The sequence below is a fragment of the Poecile atricapillus genome, chromosome 20, assembly GCF_030490865.1.
Source record: "Poecile atricapillus isolate bPoeAtr1 chromosome 20, bPoeAtr1.hap1, whole genome shotgun sequence".
Classification (NCBI taxonomy): domain Eukaryota; kingdom Metazoa; phylum Chordata; class Aves; order Passeriformes; family Paridae; genus Poecile; species Poecile atricapillus.
This window is the reverse complement of record NC_081268.1, coordinates 7719605-7731843: the sequence shown is the minus strand read 5'-3', so window position 1 is coordinate 7731843 and position 12239 is coordinate 7719605.

The window sequence follows — 12239 nt, the reverse complement described above, 5'->3', positions numbered from 1 at the left end:
GATTATTTGATGCATCACCCTGCAAACTGAAGCAGAAAAGACACAAGGAAAAACATGGAAAGGAGAGGCTGGAGTTCACCAGGCTCCTCTAGTGTTCTGTCAATGATTTGGTGATTAATAACAGGAAACTCACTGAGATTCTCGTGGGATTTGCCACCTCTCAGGCTTTGTGCTGCTAATCCATTTGATAGCCTTTAGGACACTGTTTCACTTTTCAAATGGAGAATTACTATTTTATTTCTTTTTAAACAAAACAAAAATATGAAAGTTCCATCACAATTTCAATGTACAGCTGCACAGAAGTAAGACCAAACCTCTGAGCCTCATTAATTTGTTTCCTCCCCATTTTGCCTGTTGATAGCACATGGAAGTGCATTTTCATTTCTCAGTTCAATTGCTTTTTGCCATCAGTTCATGCCCCATGTCCAGGTGTTGTGCAGACCACAGGAGGAGTTCTTCACAGATTGTGCCATGTGAGAGCAAATGTGGCAAACAGAAGTGGGCAAGTTCCTGAATGACCTCTAGACAACCCTTTTGCTTTTCAGTAGGGTCAGGAAGAACAATGCTTCTGAAGATATGAACTTGTCTGGTCTTTTAAAAGCCTCCAGTGATGGTGATTTCACATTCTCCCCAGGCGCAGCAGAAGGAGCTCTGAGAGCTCAGATACCTTGAAAATTGAGGCTGAGCAAGGCAAAGTTTTCCTTCCATCCATGAAGACCTTGGAAAAGCAGAAAAGCAGGCAGGAAAAGCCCAGAGAGAGCTATTAATGATCCCTCTGGGAAGGCAGCAGCTGGCAGCCACCTCAGCCTCAGCATGTGGAGATGAATTGCAGGTGCTTCCATCCCACAAGCCTATGAAGTTTCCTTTCACTTTAATATTTATGGGAAGCCACTCTAACATATCAAAGGTGTGCTCATCTTTACTCCATTACTCATGAGAGGGATAACTCAATATGTCAAAGTTGCCCTGATCAAGGGGCAATTCCTCTTCTCTCCATGCCAAATGCAGACCAGGTGTAAATGGATGCATCTCCATGAAAATTGTATCTTTTCATGCTGGCACTGAGCAGAGCCCTCTTGCTCAGTCTACTGGAACATTTCCCAGATACCAGTGTCAGCTCCTCAGCTCAATCCAGTGCACATCACATGGCCCTTTTCTTTAAGCAGCCCTACAGAAAGAACAGGCTGGAATCGTGCTTTCATGCCTTAGTACTTTGTGTAAGAGCATGAAATTGTCTCTTGGTGAGAAAGATGGAGGCTTTCAAGCTGGCAAAGAGATGTTTTTAAGCACCTTAGCCCAGAGGGATGTAATAGCTGCTGAGGCTGGGATTCATCTCCCTTCCCTTTGGAAAGGGAGCAGGGAGAGGGCTGGGATAATCACCCCAATCTCTCTTCAGCCTGGGGCTGTGGGTGCTCCCCAAGAGGATTCCTCTGACCCAGATTAGAGCCTGGAGAACAGCCAGAACCTGTTCTGGAGCAGAAATGAGGCATCTTCCAGAGGAGCCTTTTGCTGCTGGCTGCAGAGGCAGCCTGGTGTGACCACATCAGCCTCAGATGCTGAACACCCAGATGTTTAAATTAAGGAAATGAGTCTCCCTCTGCCTGGTGTACAGAATTCCAGCAGTTTAAGTCCCTGTGCATTAAGAACAGTTTATGAAATTCTGCTTCAACCTTGTGTCAAGTTCTGAGAAACAAAAAAAAAAAAAAAAAAAGGGGGGAGAAATATCATTGTGCAGCCATTTTATTTCAACATTTTAAAAAATTGAGAAATTCTGGGGTGCTACCAGACCCAAAAGTTGCTTTGCAAATCCCAGGGAAATTCCATACACAAACCAGGCTTAGGGAAAGTACCCAAAAAAAAAGAAAAATCTTTGGGAATAAAATGCATAGGGTACAGAAAATGAACAATGAATCTTCTAAACATTTTGGTTTTTCTCTTGCCTTTTCTGACTCTCAGAGATCTCAGAATTCCTCTGGCTTCATCATTATCTGTCATACTTAGGAAGGCTTAGTGTGAGATTTCATTGACCTTTGGGGTTTTGTTGTTGTTTTTATTTTGGAGTGGTTTTTTTTTTGTTTCCCTGACTTACTACACTCCCCTCTTTTTGTACACCTGCATCTGCAGGTAAATCTAAGAGAGCTTTATTATTTATGGAGCAGCATCAATATCTCTATTGTTTTATATACCAGTACAAATGCATTACCTGCCCTCAAAGTGCTCTCGGTTTCCAGAGGACACCAAAGCCTGTGGTGCAAGTGGAGAAATGAGAATTCCCATTTTCCATTGGTTTGGTGGGATCACCACTGTCAGGAGTTCTGTGGGAGAGGCTGACTGCCTTGTGGGGTCCTGCCCATGGAATGAGATTGGCTTTAAGGTCCCTTCCAGCCCAAACCCTTCAGGGATTCTGTGATCTTCCCTAAAGGGAGGATTGTTATGTCCTGTAGCCTTCAATGTGAAAAGCAAACAAAGAAATGAGAAGCTGTGGACCAGTGGTCATTTTGTCATAGAATCATAAAAACCTGGAATGTTTGGGGTTTGAAGAGAGCTTAAAGCTCATCTCATTCCACGGGCAGGGACACCTTCCACCATTCCAGGTTGCTCCAGGCCCTCTCCAACCTGGTCTTGAACACTCTCAGAGATCCAGGGGCAGCCTGTGAGCAACATTTTATTTATATTTCATGAAGGGTTACTTCAGACAAGCTCAATTTTGTCCTGGGGGCTGAGTAGCAGTTGTCACCTGCATTATTTAATCAGGAGAAACAGAGTCCATCCTCCCCCCACAATGGGAACCCAAGTCCAGTGGCAACTTGAATGTTCCATGAGGACAAGAGGGGACTGGAACACTCCAGCAGAGCTCATTTGGATGCCACCTGGGTCTGTGCAATTCCAGCTCAGCACTGTCAGTAGGAATGTTCTCCCTCTTCTCTGAAAGGAACATTTTGAGTGTTGCCTGTGTGGAAAGTAAAGAGGTCCAGACATTCAATGTGTTCAAGTACACGGCTTTGAATGGGGTGAGGAAATGTAAAGTCATTGAGAAATAAAATATATTTCTGGGTACTGATGAAGTACATCCTGTGCTGGGTAGTCTTGGAGCACGGATGATCTATTTTGGCTAAAATAACTATGAGCTGTTTTCACAATGCAAAAAAAAAGCTGGAATTAAAAAGAGAAAAGCTGGAATTGCTGCTTTTAAATCAGAAAGTGAAAAATGAAAAAGATGTACACAAGTGAGGCAGATCTCAAACACATCTTCCTTGGCTCTGTGTTATTACAGTAAGCACTACAACATCTGTGGACACAAAATGCATCAGGCTGCACGCCCCCATGGCCCTGCACACACCAGCACATGCACACACTCCTCCTTCATCCCACAGGAGTTCTGCTGTACTCGATTTTCCAGCTCCAGAGCTGCTTAGGAGGCTCTCCTGACTACACACAGACAAGATACACACAGTCACAACCTCAGTCACAAACTGCATTCTGCTCAGTGATGCAACAATTAGTTTAAATCATTATCACAATAAGAACTGTGCTTGGTGGGATGGATTTCATCAGCCTACATGAGCAGGTGAGAGGGGAAAATGGAACCACCCCAAAATCAGACCCAGGAAGATCTGCCTGGGTAATGCAGGGATATTCTCAGAGTTCTTGTAGGTGCATCCACCACACCAAAACTCACATGGATATCCTAAATTTCCATTCCCTCCTTCACCCAGGAGCATACCTCCATCTAAACCTAGGAAATTCTACCCAAACCTCAGCTGCCATCTACTTACTCCCACACACTCCCTTCCATAGACAAAAGTTTACAAAAAAAATTCCCATCACCTGATTCCTCCTTCCCCTGCAGTCAGAAATAAGTCCCAGGAAGCTGGCAGAGGTTTAGAAGCTAAGCCAGCCATGCGCAGCTCCGGCGCTGCTGACATTACCAGACAGCATTAATTTAATTCCACTCAGTTATGCTTTTAAATTTGATTTGAAAAATGTGTCATAAAATACCATTAAGTACAGTGCAGCATTTTGAAGCAGGCTGTGATGTTCCCTGCACTGACAAAGTCATGGGGAAGGGAATGTAATTTTCATGGCTAAGTACTGGGGGGCATGTTGGGAGAGATTCCTTTAGAGAGTGGGTTGAGTGAATCAAGAATCTTGAATAAACATTATATTCACTAAATAATTTCATGGTGTAGCAGATCCAGAGACCTCTGATTTCATGCTTTAAGGGCAAGGGTTGATGGAGAAAGAAAAGGAACATATAAAGGCATGAGGAAAGGGGAAAGGGGAAAGAGGAAAGAGGAAAGAGGAAAAAGAGGAAAGGGGAAAGGGGAAAGGGAAGGGAAGGTGCGGGAAGGTGCGGGAAGGGAAGGGAAGGTGCGGGAAGGTGCGGGAAGGTGCGGGAAGGGAAGGTGCGGGAAGGGAAGGTGCGGGAAGGGAAGGTGCGGGAAGGGAAGGTGCGGGAAGGGAAGGGAAGGTGCGGGAAGGGAAGGGAAGGTGCGGGAAGGTGCGGGAAGGTGCGGGAAGGTGCGGGAAGGTGCGGGAAGGTGCGGGAAGGTGCGGGAAGGTGCGGGAAGGGAAGGGAAGGGAAGGGAAGGGAAGGGAAGGGAAGGGAAGGGAAGGGAAGGGAAGGGAAGGGAAGGGAAGGGAAGGGAAGGGAAGGGAAGGGAAGGGAAGGGAAGGGAAGGGAAGGGAAGGGAAGGGAAGGGAAGGGAAGGGAAGGGAAGGGAAGGGAAGGGAAGGGAAGGGAAGGGAAGGGAAGGGAAGGGAAGGGAAGGGAAGGGAAGGGAAGGGAAGGGAAGGGAAGGGAAGGGAAGGTGCGGGAAGGGAAGGGAAGGGAAGGGAAGGGAAGGGAAGGGAAGGGAAGGGAAGGGAAGGGAAGGGAAGGGAAGGGAAGGGAAGGGAAGGGAAGGGAAGGGAAGGGAAGGGAAGGGAAGGGAAGGGAAGGGAAGGGAAGGGAAGGGAAGGGAAGGGAAGGGAAGGGAAGGAAAGGAAAGGAAAGGAAAGGAAAGGAAAGGAAAGGAAAGGAAAGGAAAGGAAAGGAAAGGAAAGGAAAGGAAAGGAAAGGAAAGGAAAGGAAAGGAAAGGAAAGGAAAGGAAAGGAAAGGAAAGGAAAGGAAAGGAAAGGGAAAGAATTTCATAAAATCATGGAGTGGTTTGGGGTGGAAGGGACCTTAAAGATCATCCAGTTCTATCCCCTGCTATGGCAGGGACATCTTCCACTGTCCCAGGCTGCTCCAAGTCCATCCAGCCTGGCCTTGGAGACTTTCAGGGATCCAGGGGCAGCCACAGCTTCTCTGGGCACCTGTGCCAGGGACTCCCACCCTCCCAGGGAAATGAGCCTTCCTAATACCAATCTAAATTTAAACCTGTTCAGTTTAAAGCCATTCCTCCCTGTCCTACCACTACGTGTCCATATAATTAGAAAAATCAACACTTTTTGAGGGCAGGGTGAGTTTTAACTGGTGCCCATTTTAACTCCAGGCCACATCCACTCTCTGGGGAGTTCCATCCCTTACAGCAGGCGATAGAATCCAGGCTCATTTTTGGTTTTCCAAAACACAACTTTTCCTCCAATTTCCATAGGCAGCCCATTTGTTCATCCTTGTGCTAGGCACCCTCAGAAGTACCCGCACACAGAGCTGGCTTGTCATCTGTAGAACCTGGCACATAACTCCTACAAACCCATACCTGGTAAAGAAGAAGCAGATGGCTTCATGAAAAGGACTGTGTTGGAAACAATTTATCCTATCCAAAACCTCAGATTCATTTTTTTCCCTCTGCACAATCTGATTTTTATTCTGAGAAGGCAAAATCGTTACTGCCTGATTTGTAAGGAAAAAAAAAATATTTAAGTGAATAGAAAAAGAAATATTTGAGTGAATAAAAACAAATTATCTGTTAATTGTCATAATTTTATTTCAATTCTGTTGTGAAATTGTCATAACTTCAGACAAAAAGAAACACTAATGGGGGAGTTATGCATTCCTCATGCCCAGTATGTCAGAACTTCCTCCTGATGGTTTTCCCCCCAAGGGATGGGGCTGATGAGGAGCTGGGTTAGGGGGCTGCATCTCTCTGTGCAGGTCCTCAGCTCTCCCCCTGCTCCTGTTGTGATCCTGTGTGTTTGTGGGGATGAATCTTTTATCACAGAGCCTAACACTGACCAACACCAAAAAAAACGTGATAATGAGTGTGTCTGGACAGCTTTGCTCTGGGTCCTTAAGTCAGCCTTAGAAAGATGGAATGCATTGCCTTCACCCTTTTAATTTAAACCTGAAGTGTGGCTCCTGCAAAGTACCCAGCGAGGGGCTCAGAAGTCTCATTTTCTGAAGTGCTGCCCTTTCATCACTCTCCCTTCTCATCTTCCCCACTTCTCTCTCCCTCTTCTCTCCATTATAATTTTCCCTTTGACCCTCTGATTCTCCAAGCAGAGAATGGGATGGCTGCCTGTCCTCAGCCCTTCCCAGGGACAGAGTTGTGAGTACGGAGGGACTCTCACCCTGGTGAGCACCCCAGCGCTCCCTGACAGCCTTAAAGCAACTGGAGCACGCCTTAGGAATGCTGAGCCATCCCCAGCTGCACAGTCCTGGCTGCTGCTGCTGGCACACACCTGGAATACTGAGCAGCCCACTCCTCACACTGGAATATTGAATGACCCTCAGCCTCCAGCGCTCCCTGAATACCAAACAGCTCTGCACCTTTACAGCGTCTGGAGGGAAACGTGGAGACGTGGCTCAAAACCAATCCTCCTGCAGCAAAAATAAAAACAGAAAAAAAGGGTTTGAAAAGATACAGAGAGTCAGTCTGAAGCTGTGGAGTTGGATCCTGAGCTGGGATTTTCCGAAGATGGTATGGAATATAAAGTGCCCAAACGTTACTGGAGGATGTGTTGGGAGCTGAGCACCTAATGTGGTTTCTCCAGGTATTTTTTTTAAAATCCAGTTTAAAATTGAACATGTTTCCTGGTGAACAGAGAAGGGCACTGCTATTCTTGGCAGGTCTTGGTGTCAGCAGCACAAGGACAAGGACCCTGCTCTTGGAGGGGCTGGGTCAGAGAGGCTGCAGACCTTGTTTGTGAACTTTAAATGACCTACTGGTGAAGCCAAAACACTTCCTGATTTTCCCTTTCCTGGGGTACCTTAGACAGGAGATGCACAACAAAGGTTATTTGGAAACTCATTTTTCCCCTCCAGGGTATTAACACAAGCTTTACAAAGGCTTATAATCCCTTTAGACAACAGCAGCAAGAGCAGCAGCAACTACAAAGCCCTAAGCTTGGAACTCAATCCCCTGGTGACGGGCTGAACCCTCTGCTGAGGTTGCAAAGGAAAAGAGAAAGGTGTGAAGATATTTACATCAAACACATGGAACAAGAGGGGATTTTAATCAAACTTCTCTTTTTCATCTCTTCTTTCTTCTCTTGGAACCTGCTTTTTCTTTATCCTGATGAAACTCAGCGCTTGTATTTTTTTCCTCTTTTTTTTCCACCTATATAAAGGAGGATTTAAAAAAAAAATATAAAAATAATCACAATCCCTGAAAACTCTGAGTATTAAAACTCCAGGGCAATGCATCTCCAAAATCTGTAAGACTGTAAGAAGATAAGAGACAAAAACCCACAGAACTATTTCCTCCCTGTGTCTTTGGAAGTTGCAGACGCGTGTATAATGCCCCTAAGCCGGGGTAATCTGCTTTCCTCCTCCTGCCTTTCCTGGTGCACGCGGATGTTCTCAGCATTAATATTCCTCACACTCCAGCAAATGAACACCCAGGAGGCAGCTGACTCAATCAGTGCTTGTTTTACTTACTGTGTATCGCTGGGAACAAACCATAAACCAGAGCACGGCAGATCTGTAATGCTCATCTCAATCTGCTTCCCCTGCTTGCTGCAGCCCTGATGAACCTTCCCATCCAGCCAGAATCAAAGGAAAAAAGAATTAAGAAATACATTATAACAAACACATTAGCAACGTGTGGTAAATTACCTTCAGAGATTCCTCGTGGTAGGAGGGTTTGTGGATAAACACATTTCTTTACTTCCTTTTTCCTGCTGTCTTCTCCAGCGTGTGATTATTCCTCGGTGACATCACAGCTCCCAGGTCTGATGTCATGACTGTTCCCACAGCAACAAAACTGAATCGAGGACCCATTTGAAACCTGGAGTAAAGATAATTTGGAAAAGGTATTTGTCCATTCTTCCCCGTAAAATTGATGGGCTCCCATGACTGCTGTCTGGAGGTTGGAATTTGTTTTAATTAGGATGGCACAATCACAAAATGCAGAGGAGCTAGCTGTTATTTTTGGAACAGATACAGCTGCAGGGGAATTGAGAGAGAAGCTGGTACAGACCATAGAGATGAGCTCATTTCACACAGGCAGGATCACATGCCCAGGTGGATGGGGTGTGACATATGGCCCTTGGATTGCTCTGATCAATTCCTGCTGCCCCTGATGGAGATCTCCAGTGCAACCAGCACTGGAGGCTGTTGGCTGGATCTCTCAGGGCTGCAGTGGGAGCACAGACACTTTAAAAGCAGAACCCTACACTGTGCATCCTAAGTGAGGAGTGATGGATTGTGCCTCACATTCCTAGCATCAAAGCCTGCCTTCCTATCAATTCCTGGTGGATCTACCCACCCTAAACCTCATTTTAACCCATCCTACCATTGGTCACTGTATTGACTTGCTCATGAGTCTCCCAGAGAGGCTTTAATTGAATTTGCAGCAGAAGATATAGATCCAAAGAGACAGAGAGGGAGATGATGCTGGGGCAGTGGAAAAAGCTTCAGGAGAAAGTTGTCTTTTGGGAAGGTGATGCTGGGGAAGTTCCTTTGATTTATGGAAAGTGGAGAGGGGCTGAGGGTGGTGAAACAAGCTGTAGGCACAAACATGACTGTAAATCACACCCAAAACTGTTAAGACAGAGAGGAAATGAACCAAGACTTGAATCCAGGACACAAGATTTAGATAGAAGGATATTCCCAGTGAATTTCCTAACAGATACATGGAAGCCTTTCAGAGGGAAGATTTGGTAAGTGAAGGGCAACTCTTAACAACTCCTGAACTGGGTGAGTGAGGGGATGACTAGGATGGCTGGCTGACCAGAGGACTGTGTATAAAATTTGGATTAAAATTCAGTCAGCATGACCACAGTGGCAAGAATTTTGCCGATAGTGAGGTTCCTCTTTGCTCAGGCTCCTGATCCTCAGGGGAGGGACAAAGGTGACCATGTTTAGCCAAAGTTTAGTCAAGCCAGACTCCATCCAACAGCCTTTGCTTGGCTCAGAGGCAGGAGAAGGAAAGAGAATGCAGCTGGAGTTGGAGGGGGTGCATTTCACGCTCTGGTGACTCTCCATTCACTGCATCCATCAGCTCCAAAGCCAAGAGCAGCCCATGGGATCCCTGTCTCCTGCCCTGGGACCTGGATGTGTCTTTGCCCACCCGTTCTGTGGCATTGTTTTCCAGCAGTGTGTTCTTGGAGCAGGCTGCACTTACAGCAGAGCCTGGGCAGCAGAAGGGCTGGCAGTGCCAAGCTCTAATCCAAGGGCTGTGCATGTTCTTTGTGTCTGATAAACAAACAGGGAGTTTGCCTGGTTTTACTTGGTTTGTGTTTTAAGTGAGACTCAGCAAAGCCATCTCAGTACCATGGGATATGCCCAATTCCCAGGAATCTGTGTCTCGATTTGAGGCACAGAATGGCAAAGTGTTCAGCCTCATGCTGGGTGAGGCTGAGTTCAAGTTGATCTCCTAGCCATAAGAAAAGCATTCTGGGGGGCCTTGAAACAAGCTCTCTTGTGATAATTCTGTTTTTCCTTCACTCGGGTTTTGTTTATTCACCTCAGTCTCCTTACCCAGAGCATGCAAATAATGACAATGCAGATGGGTGCCCCAGGTTGCTTCCTATCCCATTCTTCATGAAAGGACATCCCCTATTGGTCTTTCTAAGAATTCCAAGTGGTTTTCAAGGACCTGGAGGGACCTTGATGTGATAGCTGGTGATACAATGCCTGAGTGCTGTAAAGAAAACAATTTACCCTCCAGCAAACACCAGTTCCAGCAGGTCTCAGCCAGGTCTGACTTCTCCCCACCCTGAAGGGTTTCTTCAGTGCATCGTCTGGCAGGTCAAGCACCTTCTCCTTGCTATTCTTTCTGAATCCAAAATGAAAGAGGCAAAAGTAAAGGTGGCTCTGTAGGATTAGGTGCTCTGAAGATCAAGGTAAAGGCTGACAGGTCACAAGGAATTTCTCTGCCAGTCTTGGCCCATGTTGTGATATAATCTCTGGGCATATGAAATTGTGGTCAATTTGCCCACCTAGAGGTATTTTAATAACACAAAGGTCTGGCTTCCTTCTTATAAATGGAGTTTTAATCACTTGCTGTCTTCTTGAAAATATGGAGCACTCGCTCCTCCAGCTGAGCCATGGCAGGAACAGGGATGGAGTAACCTCAGTGCCAGCCTGGCTCTCCTTGGCCCATACTTTGGTGCTTTAGGATCACAGGATCATTGAGCTTGGACAAGACCTCCAGGGTCATTCAGTCCAGCCATGGATATATGGCTTATACTGCCAGGTCCATTAATCACCACATGTACATGGTTTATTCAACACATCCAGGGTAATTCCACCACACCCCTGGGCAGCCCTTCTCACAGGCCAAAGCCTCGGTGATGGAAAGTGCCCAAATCATTCACAGGAAATGCTGGGAGGATGTGAGAGCTCCCAGCCAGTCACTGTCACTTCAGGGACATCTTCAAGAGGTTCATGAGTTGCCCTTAACTTGCCAGATAAATCCATTCTTTTGTGTCACATCCCTCAGTGATGCTGAGATCACTTCCTGCTCCAGCTGGCATCCAGCTGCCCCAGCTCCCAAGGAGAAATCCTTGCACCCTTTCCAGCATACATACCTTTGCAAAGGATGGGGAAAGAAGTCCAACTTCCCCAGTCAGATTTGGAGGATTCATGGCTCCAGAGCAGGCAGCCCTGCTGAACTGAGAGCCAGGAGCAGGCATGCATTTGGTTTGCCTAAAATAGAATGGTTTCTCTGTGTCAGCATCTCCTGCTCCTCCATCCCCCATGACATTTTCTGATTACATCCTTGAAGTGTCACCTGCACATCACATTTTGGAGAATGGCAGCTGAGTCCTGGGTTTGAAGGGAGACTGGGGAAGAAGAGAGAAGCTTCATCAGCAGAGTCTGAGAGGGAGGGAAAAAAAGAGGAAGAGAAAGGAAAATATCAGTCCCAACATCTTCCCTTCAACAGCAAGGCTCTTGCTTTATTACCTGATGGGGCATAATGACAAATGTTGGGAGAAGTGCCTGGGAGCCACTGGTCAGAATGAAAACCAAGAACAGCTATCAGTGCCTGTTCTGGGGTGAGGAGTGGAGGAACTGTGACACAGCCCTCAGGACCTGGCACTGTGTTACCAGCAATGCACTGGTTGCTGATGGTGCTGACTGCAGAGGTGCTGCTCACCTGCTACTGCTCCCCTCACCACCTCCCCTCCAGATCCAGGAAACCTTTAAGGTATGGGATTTGTATCCCTAAATGCAGGGATTTCATCCCCCACGTGCCACATGGGCCCAGAGCCTCATTCCAGCCCAGCCAGGGCCACCAGTCCCTGCCCCAAAGGGTTTGTGAGATGCTGGGCTGCCCTTCCTGTCCCCATCACCCAGATCCCAGACTCTGGCACTCACCCTGCCGGGTCCCAGCCCCCAGGGAGCCCCAGCTCTGTTTGCACCCTGATATTCTCTCTGAAGATGAGAAGTGGATCAACCAACTTCAACCACAGACCCTCGAAACAGAGACTCTCCCTTGTGTACATACAGCACTCATATTTCAGATCATCTTGGCTTCCTAAAATAATACTAAGTAATACTTTAGGAAATTTCCCACCTCCTCTGCATACCAAAGATTGTCTGCTTTTGGGATCAGATACCACTATTTTCTCCCTGAACGCACGTTGTTTACCACACAATCCATAATGGATCGTACAGAAATACGCCGTTTTATTTTTCTTACAGGCATCCAGCTAATGGATGAAGTAATTTAGTGTGGCTATTGTATTTCATTCAATAGCCTGTATGTAGATTTGTTGTGAAGGATAAAAATGTTCCCTCTTCAAACACCAACAATGGGAGCACAGTCTACTGCTGACCTTGTACTCTGCTGCTGTGCCGTGTGCAGGGAACAATGGGAGCCCTGGTGATGGGCAATGCAAACACAGAGATGTTTATTTTCAATAG